Source organism: Eurytemora carolleeae, unplaced genomic scaffold (genome assembly GCF_000591075.1).
Source record: "Eurytemora carolleeae unplaced genomic scaffold, Eaff_2.0 scaffold280, whole genome shotgun sequence".
NCBI lineage: Eukaryota > Metazoa > Arthropoda > Copepoda > Calanoida > Temoridae > Eurytemora > Eurytemora carolleeae.
Genome location: NW_019396193.1, coordinates 143,626 through 154,562, shown reverse-complemented (window position 1 = coordinate 154,562; position 10,937 = coordinate 143,626).

The following is a 10,937-nucleotide window of genomic DNA, read 5'->3' as shown; positions in this document are numbered from 1 at the left end:
ATATAAGGTCTCTGATATTGGATTGTGTCAACGACTCAATAACTTTGTTTTCGTTGTTTTTCGAAGAGAAATGCAGATAGATTGAGCATCAATTAAATATTGAAATAGAAGATGGGGCGAGAAGCGCCCTGCTAGCCTAGTACAAGTAAAAGAGTGAAAGATAAGATGGAAGTTTAGTCATAGAACTTCATTCATGAAATCTGAAAGTAAATACTTTTACACAATTTTGTTGTGGGAGTTTTAGAGATGGGGATCGAAACTTTTTGTTGGACATAACTGACCCAAATTTTATATTTTCTTTATCCCTCCCTTTTCATTTTTAAGTATGTTATCCTAAACTAATGAATTAATTAATTCTTCAATAAATCAGCCTTATAAACTTTACAGTCCAAAACAATAATTTTTTTGCTTCAAATTTAATTTTGGAATTTTTCTGTTGCAAACCAAATTAAAGATCAATAGGAGTGCACTTCTTCTAAATTTATATTGGCAGAATTGAAGTTTCAAGGGTTACTCCTGGAATGCTAATGTTGCAAGTATATTGGTGGACCCGGAGAGAGAAGAAAGTGAGTTTTTATGTTCGTGTCAGAAAATCATATTTATTTCGAGAAAGAATCGGAAAATTTAGCATTTTATAAAAGAATGTAACATAAGAAGTGTGTGGAGAAAATAGTTTATCTAATAATCATGGTCTGATATTTCTCCGTCCTGGTCTGGTTTTAAATAATATTTCTCCGTCCTGATCTGGTTAAAATGATATTTCTCAGTCCTGATCTCTTTTTAAATAATATTTCTCCGTCCTGATCTGGTTTTCAATAATATTTCTCCGTCCTGATCTGGTTTCAAATAATATTTCTTTGTCCTGATCTAGTTTTGAATGTCGATATTTCTTCGTCCTAATCTGGTTTTAAATAATATTTCTCCGTCCTGGTCTGATTTAAAATTATATTTCTCCGTCCTGGTCTGATTTAAAATTTTACTTCTCTGTCCTGGTCTGATTTAAAAAAAACTTCTCCGTCCTCGTCTGATTTAAATAATTTTTCTCCGTCTTGGTCTGATTTAAAATTTTTCTTCTCTGTCCTGGTCTGATTTTAAAAATACTTCTCCGTCCTGGTCTGATTTAAAATTTTACTTCTCTGTCCTGGTCTGATTTAAAAAAATACTTCTCCGTCCTCGTCTGATTTAAATAATTCTTCTCCGTCTTGGTCTGATTTAAAATAATTCTTCTCCGTCCTGGTCTGATTTAATTATACTTCTCCGTCCTGGTCTGATTTAAAATAATACCGTCCTGGTCCTGGTCTGATTATAATTATTCTTCTCCGTCCTGGTCTGACTTAAAATTTTACTTCTCCGGCCTGGTCTGATTTAAAATAATTCTTCTCCGTCTTGGTCTGGTTTCAAATAATCATTCTTCGTCCTGATCTAGTTTTGAATGTCGATATTTCTTCGTCCTAATCTGGTTTGAAATAATATTTCTCCGTTCTGATCTGGTTTCAAATAATAATTCTTCGTTCTGATCTAGTTTTGAATGTCGATATTTCTTCGTCCTAATCTGGTTTTAAATAATATTTCTCCGTCCTGGTCTGATTAAAAATTATATTTCTCCGTCCTGGTCTGATTTGAAATTTTACTTCTCTGTCCTGGTCTGATTTTAAAAAATACTTCTCCGTCCTGGTCTGATTTAAATAATTCTTCTCCGTCCTGGTCTGATTTAATTATACTTCTCCGTCCTGGTCTGATTTAAAATAATACCGTCCTGGTCCTGGTCTGATTATAATTATTCTTCTCCGTCCTGGTCTGACTTAAAATTATACTTCTTCGTCCTGGTATGGTTTCAAATGCCTAATCTCCGTTATTGTTTGGTTTTGAATGATATTTCTCCGTCCGGTCTGGTTTCAAAGGAATGGGCCTGTCTGAACTAATTGTCATTTCTCCGTCCTGGTCTGAAAATGATATTTATCCCTTCTCACCAAGTTTATATTTGTATACTTTTTTACCGTAGCATGGTCTGAACCAAAATGTCTTTTCTCCGTCCTGACCCTATTATAAATGATATTTCTCCGTCCTGGTCTGATCCTATTAATATTTATATGACCTGGTCTATTTTAAAATGTTATTTATCCGTCCTGGTCTGATCCTATTAATATTTCTATGTCCTGGTCTATTTAAAAATGACATTTCTCAGTCCTGATCTGATCAAATTTATATTTCTATGTCCTGGTCTATTTTAAAATGTTATTTATCCGTCCTGGTCTGATCAAATTAATATTTCTATGTCCTGGTCTATTTAAAAATGACATTTCTCAGTCCTGATCTGATCAAATTTATATTTCTATGTCCTGGTCAATTATTTCAAAATGATATTTCTCCGTCCTGGTCAGATCAAATTAATATTTCTATGTCCTGGTCTTTATCAAAATGATATTTATCGGTCTTTGTTTAGTATTCCTTAACAGACTAATAAAATATTTTTTCTTCTTAGTAATAGAAACATCTGTGCTTTTACCTTCTCACCCCTAACAAAGCTATCGGTGAGTTCTGCAGTATTTTGCAGTACACTGACCGAAGATATAATAGCGTTTTATAATGGACAATGTACTCAGGGTATAACAAGAACATTATATTTGTATCTTTAGCTTAATATCACTGTAAACTAGACAGTATGAGACTTTGTGACCTCGTAGCTCTTCTAGTTTTCATTCTACGTACGCAAAAGGGAAAAGCAAATTTATCCTGGTTATATTTTGGAAATTCAGATCATTGACATTCTTCATTAGAATGAGTTATGATTGAAAACATATAAGATTACAATCTTTCATGCAATTTACTATGGTAGTTTAACATTATATTATATAGATATATATCATTATTTGAATAGGGATATTACTATTTGTGAAAACTGTGTAAGGCATATAAAATAAAATAGACGATCCATGATTATTAGACTGCATAAGAAAAAGATTAGAAATTAATAGCTTAAGTTTAAATTTTTTATTTTTTCGGAAAATTGTTCTTAGATTAGTAAATAAAAATTCACATTTTCTATGTTTTTAACTCGTAAAAATACATATTTTTTAATAAGCATACTTAATTATGGACGTATGAGCTTCAATTAAGAAAAGTTGTTGAAAGGGTACTACAGAAGGGGAGGTGTGCTCATGCCCCCCCCCCCCCATCTCTTGGCTTTATTTTATCAAATTATAGATGAAATATCTTTCATACAATTATGAATAAACAATATACAATTATAATTTGTAACTATAATGTATGAATTGATGAAATGTAACGTGTTTATTGTTTATATATAAATAAAATGTAAATGTATGTAAATATAATGTAAATGTATGTAAATATAATGTATATGTATGTAAGTATAATAATGTACGCATATATATTTATGTGTGTATAATGAATGAATAAAATGAGTTTGATGAATATGTATTTTGTATAACGTGTAAAACTATATATATTTATATATATGATATGATATGTATAAAGAATATGTATATGTGTGTATATGTATGTATAATAAAAATGCATGTGTTTGTGTATATTGTTCTGACTTGTATCCGAATATCTATCAGCTGTTTCTTGTTCAAAAATAATTCTTAACATTCTCCTTTTTCTGCTTTTATACAGGGTGTCTCAAAAAAACGGGGAATAAGGGTCTTCAGACTTAATTGTTTGTAATGTAATAGTCTTGTAGATCTAAAAATAACAATTTTATTGGCTCCTAGAGTATCCAACTGGAGCGAAGTAAAAAGTAAAAGATAATCTCCGTTTTCACAATCTTGTGTTTAATGTTAGGTTGAAGTTTCTTATAGTACAATTGTTTTTTTAGATCTACAAGCCGAAAGTTTGGCTCATTGACTCGGAGATTGTACGTAGATATCAAAAATTATCTCAATCCGATTACAAACAAGTCTGCATAGACCCTTACGGGAAAACGGAGATTAACTTTATTTTTTTCCAAATTTACTCACTCTAGTTGGAAACTTTAGCAGCCTTTAAAGTTGTCATTTTTAGATCTACAATTGGGCTCATTGAATCGGAATTTGTACGAAGATTTTTAAAATGGTCTCAATCTAGAAAACGAGTCTGTAGACCCTTATTCCCCGTTTTTTAGACACCCTATACATTGTTTACAAAATAAATATATTTTTTATTTATTTAGAAATATAAACAGTAAACAAATGCTAACAAAAAAAAACATCACATTTTTTATTATGAACATTCTTCATTTTGTAAATTGATTGACAAAAAAAATTATTTCTTGTTGCAAAAGAAAGTTTAGAGATTTTATGTAATAAAACATATTAAAACCTGAACGACATAAAAAAGCATACAGTTAAAACATTAGTTTGATAAGGCGACTCCCTCCGGTATTAGTTAGGACCCGGATAGAGAGAGGTTTGGTTGAGGAGCGCAGCAGCTTTAGTACGGAGAGCCTGCAACACTGGATCCGTCCTAGTCATGGATCAACTATAGGATGAATTGTCGGCGCGGTCCGCCCTGTCTAAGTAGCCTGGCTCAGATTTACTAATCATACAGCTGTATATACGTGTATAAATTAAGATAATCAATCAATCTTCCTGTAGGAATTAGGGTTATCATAGATGTTGCGCACACTATTTCTGCAAAATCAACTGTTCACAGTGGGTTTATTTATAGTGACTTCGACCAACTATCGCGTTGTGTTTTTTCTTAAAATTTATGAATTACAGTGGTTTTATTAAAATAATTCACGAAAANACACATTTCCACTTATTTCAGTTTTCAATTTGTATAAAAAAAAGATAAAGGAAACTTTCTATTTTTGAAGATACATAAAAGATAAATTATTTTGAATTCTTAGCTTTTAAAAGGAAAAATAACCTCAGATAGGTCATTGTAAATCAAATGAAGATTCCTAATTCAATATTTGTTGGGACACTCGAGTAACCGAGTACATATACTTGAGTTTAGTTAATAAAGGTTTTTAATTATAATTTTACAAAATCGAAAATTTTCTTTTTATTCTTATTCTGGGTTTTTAGCTTTATGATATTAGCTAAGGGCGCTGCACAAACTTAGTTTATAATTTGCAAAAAAGATTGAGATAGCGCCCTACTGTACGCCCACTGTGCATCTTGTACAAAAAGGTTCCGGCATTGAGCATTTTCAAACGACGCGTACCGGCTTATCAGACGCCCGTACGCGTCAACTCTGCTTCCTGTCTAGTTGTTCCATGGTCCTAGTGGAGTCGGACACGGACAACTGTCGCATACAACCTGCTGTCCGTCCGTCCTACACTGGGGATAGGATTCTCGTTCAGAGAGCGGCGGAAAGTTCTAACCTTGTAAAGTCGGAACGAGTCACCTGGCCTCAGACTGGCCCTGAAGACGTTTGTACTGTTCCGTCCGTGGTGGCAGGCTACGGAGTGTACAGTCCCGGCCGGTTGCAGTCAGGGCTAAGTACCGGCACTGAGCTCAGAGGAGAAGAGAACTATGAACGTTAGTTTTTTTTTATTATTATGATAATTATGCATCGGAGCCTTTCTAATAGATTTTTCAATAAAATGATTATTCTTTTGCTAAATGCAACCATAATGCAACGTATGCAATACGCGTTGCACGAATAAAGCAAGAGAGGTAAATTTTCTGAATGTTTAATGTTTATGTGGGATCCTGTTACACCTACAAAAGTACATGAACAACCACAAGAAGGAGTAAAGTACAGGGTATGGTCCTAGGAGAGGAGTACAGTTCAGGATATGGTCCAAGGAGAGGAGTTAATTTCAGGAAATGGTCCCAGGAGAGGAGTACAGTCCAGAATATGGTCCCAGGAGAGGAATAAAGTCCAGGATATGCTCCCAGGAGAGGAGTTAATTTCAGAATATGGTCCCAGGATAGGAGTAAAGTACAGGATGCAGTCCCAAAAGAGGAGTTAATTTCAGAATATGGTCCCAGGAGAGGAATAAAGTACAGGATGCAGTCCCAAAAGAGAAGTTAATTTCAGGATATGGTCCCAGGAGAGGAGTGAAGTCCAGGATATGGTCCCAGGAGAGGAGTAAATTTCAGGATATAGTCCCAAAAGAGGAGTTAATTTCAGGATATGGTCCCAGGAGAGGAGTAAAGTTCAGGATATGGTCCGAGGAGAGGAGTAAAGTCGAGGATATGGTCCCAGGAGAGGAGTTAATTTCAGGATATAGTCCCAGGAGAGGAGTAAAGTTCAGGATATGGTCTCAGGAGAGGAGTTAATTTCAAGATATGGTCCCAGGAGAGGAGTAAAGTTCAGGATATGATCCAAGGAGAGGAGTAAAGTCCAGGATATGGTCCCAGGAGAGGAGTAAATTCCAGGATATGGTCCAAGGAGAGGAGTTAAGTCCAGGATATGGTCCCAGGAGAGACGAAAAGTGCGGAATACATGGTCCCAGGAGAGACGAAAAGTGCAGAATACATGGTCCAAAGAGATTTCAAATGAACCTGAGTTTATAGTGAAAGATTAAAGAAACAAAATCTTGAAAACTGATCCTTCTCTCAAGTCCTATCTGAGTTATCCGTGTCCTTCTATAAACAAATCCATACTGCAGACTGTAGACCGATTATATAAACACATAATCTGTATGTTACAAATGCCTTACTCAAATAAGTTTTCTTAAGTCAGTATCAATCCGGATACAACCTCTGTATTCCTCAGTATTTATTAATCAAGATACAACCTCTGTATTCGTCAGTATCTATCAATCGAGATATAACCTCTGTATTCGTCAGTATTTTTCAATCGAGATACAACCTCTGTATTCGTCAGTATCTATCAATCGATATACAACCTCTGTATCGTCAGTATCTATCAATCGAGATATAACCTCCTCTGTATTCGTCAGTATCTATCAATCCAGATATAACCTCTGTATTCGTCAGTATCTTTCAATCCAGATACAACCTCTGTATTCGTCAGTATCTATCAAACAAGATACAACCTCTGTATTCGTCAGTTTCTATCACTCGAGATACAAACTCTGTATTCGTCAGTTTCTATCAATCCAGATACAACCTCTGTATCCGTCAGTATCTATTTACCAAGATACAACCTCTGTATTCGTCAGTATCTATCAATTGAGATACAACCTCTGTATTTGTCAGTATCTATCAATCCAGATACAACGTCTGTATTTGTCAGATCTATCAATTGAGATACAACCTCTATATTTTTTAGGATATATCACTCCAGATACAACTTGCTCCAGAACTCAGTGGTCTGTATCTGTGTCTGTATCAATTCAGATACAACACACTCTGTTTTTCTTAGTGTGTATCTATCAATTGAGATACAACTCAAGTCCAACTCGCTTGCTACCCAAAAAAAACATATTTCTTATTCTGTCTGACTGCAAAATTTCCGTATTTTATATTCAATATCAATTGAAACTCCGTTTCTTTCACACCTATTTGGGTGCCACTGTACAATGGTGGACTGAAAAATAAAATATAAGAACAAGTTTCCCTTCGTTTGTATATTACATTATACTTACCTTGTAAATGCAGTGTTTAATGCTGTTGATTTCAATTATGCATTTATTAGGTTTTGTATTTCATAACCCACCCTTCCTGTAGAAAGATGGGGGGGGGGGGGGCACCTATGAAAATATTGCATCAATTTTCAGAACCGGGTCGCCTTTGAAGTGTCGCCCTGGGTTTTGGTTTTCCCAAAAAAACTCACTGGATAATTTTTTGTGTAGGTTAAAAAACGAAATGAAAGGCCGGCTCAAAATCATTGAAATATATATTTTAAAAAAATGTCAACTTTGTCGCAAAAAGTTTTTTACAACCCCCCGACTACGCCTCTCCGTATATTTTGAATGACGAATAAAATGATTTCAAATTTTTCTGCGGAATCTTAAAATTTGAAAAATATGTTTTTAATTAAAATTCTCAAATTTTCGACGTAAAAGAAAAAATACTATTTCTTTGTTATAATTAAGATACGTAAATGTTGAAAGATATTTATAGTAAAATATTATTTTATTATTCAAAATATAATCCAGTCCGTCCAATTTTTTAACCCATTTTCACCCCTTAAATGAAGTTTTTTTGTACGATGGTAAGCGATTATATCAATATAATGAAGACGACCACCGTATTTGCTATTTACACTTTTTAAATGATAAATTATTTAAAGTCGATTCCGATATTTTGAATTAGAGATGAAAATTTATGACTGTAAATATGTTGATACAGCGTTGTAGTAAGTTTTACGTAAATCAATTTATCTGACAAAATATGCATAAAGACGGTGTAAATCTTTCCCTGGGATATTTAGAGGTGTCAGAAATTATTTTTTAACATATTTTTTTAAACGTCACATAAACCGGATAAAGTTTAATTTTTGATAAAACTTTTTATTCTGGATAACTGCAAATATTTCTGACAAAGAGAAGCTTTTTTAATCGACAGCTTCTCTTGACTTCTATGCTTATGTGTATCCATGACGTTTAAAAGCTTAATATAAATCAAAATTGAAATCGAAAGATGTCTTCATTGTGTTGATATAATCGCCTTCCAATGTATATGTTAAGAAATAATATTTCATCATGCTTTTCTATATTTTACTGTTTTTAGAACTTTATCTTCAATGTAATGCATATCTTAACACCAAAAAATATAGCTGAGTTTTCAAAATGGTATTTTGTAAATAAATGCCTATCTTTAATTTCCGGCTCTTTAAAGACTGCAAATCACAAAGTACATAAATAACAGTAATGAGAGGTTGCGTGATTTTTGCTGCTTGTCAGAATTAATTATAACGTTGAAGGAGGACAAAAGTTTGTAAAGTTACTGTTTAAGTTTTTTATGCAAAACGTTACAAATTTTTTACTGAAATTGAGAAAATATTTTTTTTTAATTAAAAGAAATATTCAAATCACTCACCCCCTTTGCCCCCTACCCCTGTTTGAACTGTAAGGAAAGAACAATATAAATCAGTAGTACTGATACCTGACCCGAAGGAGGGGGGGGGGGAGGACAAAAAAACAAACATTTAAATCTTAACAAAACTAGAACTAGAAATCTCTTTCGATATTTTGATCATCATTTGTAACTTAAAGGAACAAATTACAAAAATTTTTTTTTTTAAAAGCTAGTGTAATACAGGGTTTCCCACGAAAAATGACTATTGGTAAATTATAGTTTAGGATGTCTTCTTCCATAATTTGTTCAGTTGTTTAATACCAGAGACAATAATAAAAATATTATATAGGAGGAGTCATTACAGTAAAATTAACTTCAGAGTAGAATACATTTGAGCAAAAGATTTTTAAACGATCTAAACTGCAAACAGCCTTTAATATCTAATACAGTGTATGGAAGACGACATTCAAAACTATTTACCAACTTTCATGTTTCTTGGGACAACCTGTAGTATTTTTTATAAACAGACAAGTTTGGGAACCAAACTTTGACTGGAAATAAAGTTTCCCTAATAAATTTACTCAATTTGAAATATTTAAACCAAACTAAGAACATTTCCGTAAAGTTCTCAGATAAAATTTAGGCAAATCGGTCAATGGGTTCATGAGTTATGATTGGATATAAAAACAGACAGATAGACAAACAGAGATTACTTTATGTTATATATACAGATTATCTTTTCACTACCCCTTGTCTCATTTTTTCCAAAAAGATATCCTAGTCCCAGGAGAGGAGTAAATTCCAGGATACCCCCCAAGGAGCGCCTTCTCCCCCCCCCACAACTACTCCACCTCAACACAGCTATATTCAATTCATCCAAACCCTCTATCTATCTAAGTAACGAATAACTATCCTAACTGTTTATTTTTATATGTGTATCACTGCAAAAATGTATTAATATTATTTCTTTGTTGAGAATGAAGTTTTGACTATTTAAGCCTTAGCCAATTTTCAGCATGAAATATATTACATTTTATAAATGCCATGTTTGCTTTATTTTGCATAAATATATTTCTTTTTAGTATTCATTATTATTATTATTAGTAATATTATTATTACTATTATTATTTGCATCTTATTAGAACAAGATATCCTATTCGTACTGCATCTTATTAGAACAAGATATCCTATTCGTATACTATCTTATTAATAGAACAAGATATCCGCTATTCGTACTGCATCTTATTAGAAAAAGATATCTTATTCGTACTGCATCTTATTAGAAAAAACCTTATAATTCTCATTATATTTTGAAGCTTAAGTTTCTTTTTAAATTGTCCTAATTTGACAAACAAGATCTAAATATTAGAAGACGACCGGAAATCGAACGCGTTGGAAGACGACATTGAATACGAAAACCTGAAAGACGATCTTTATAATCATTTTACGGCGGCATAATCACAAATGAAACGTAAATTGAAGACGATGTCGATACAACGCGACGCTCCATGTGCGTATCATAAACTTTTTATTAACATCCTTGACAATTCATATTATAAATCCCAAATCTTCGACATACCATCAATTTTAAAATCATGACAATGTCGACCTACAACATGGTCTGCCATTTTTGTCCTTACAAAATGTTCGATGAGATGCACCCTTTGTGTAAAGAGAATTAGTCAGCATTTTTTTCTTACATTTACTGCTCTCTTTAGATGTAAAGTTGATTCTTTCGTTTCAAAATTATTTCTCCAACTAAATTTACTGTAAAAACATAGGTTCAAACTTTAAGTTTATACAGGGTGTCCCACAAAACAGGACATTAGTGAATAGTTTAAAATGTCTTCATCCATAAGTTGCTAAGTTGTTTGATACCAATTAAAGAATAATCCAAATAGCATAGGGCAGTCATAATATAGTAAAATTGATTTCAAAGTAAAATATGTTAGAGTAAAAGATATTTTTAACGAAATAAACGGAAATAATAATATCTTATACAGCATATGGAAGAATACATTCAACCCTATTCGTAGGACACCATATAAA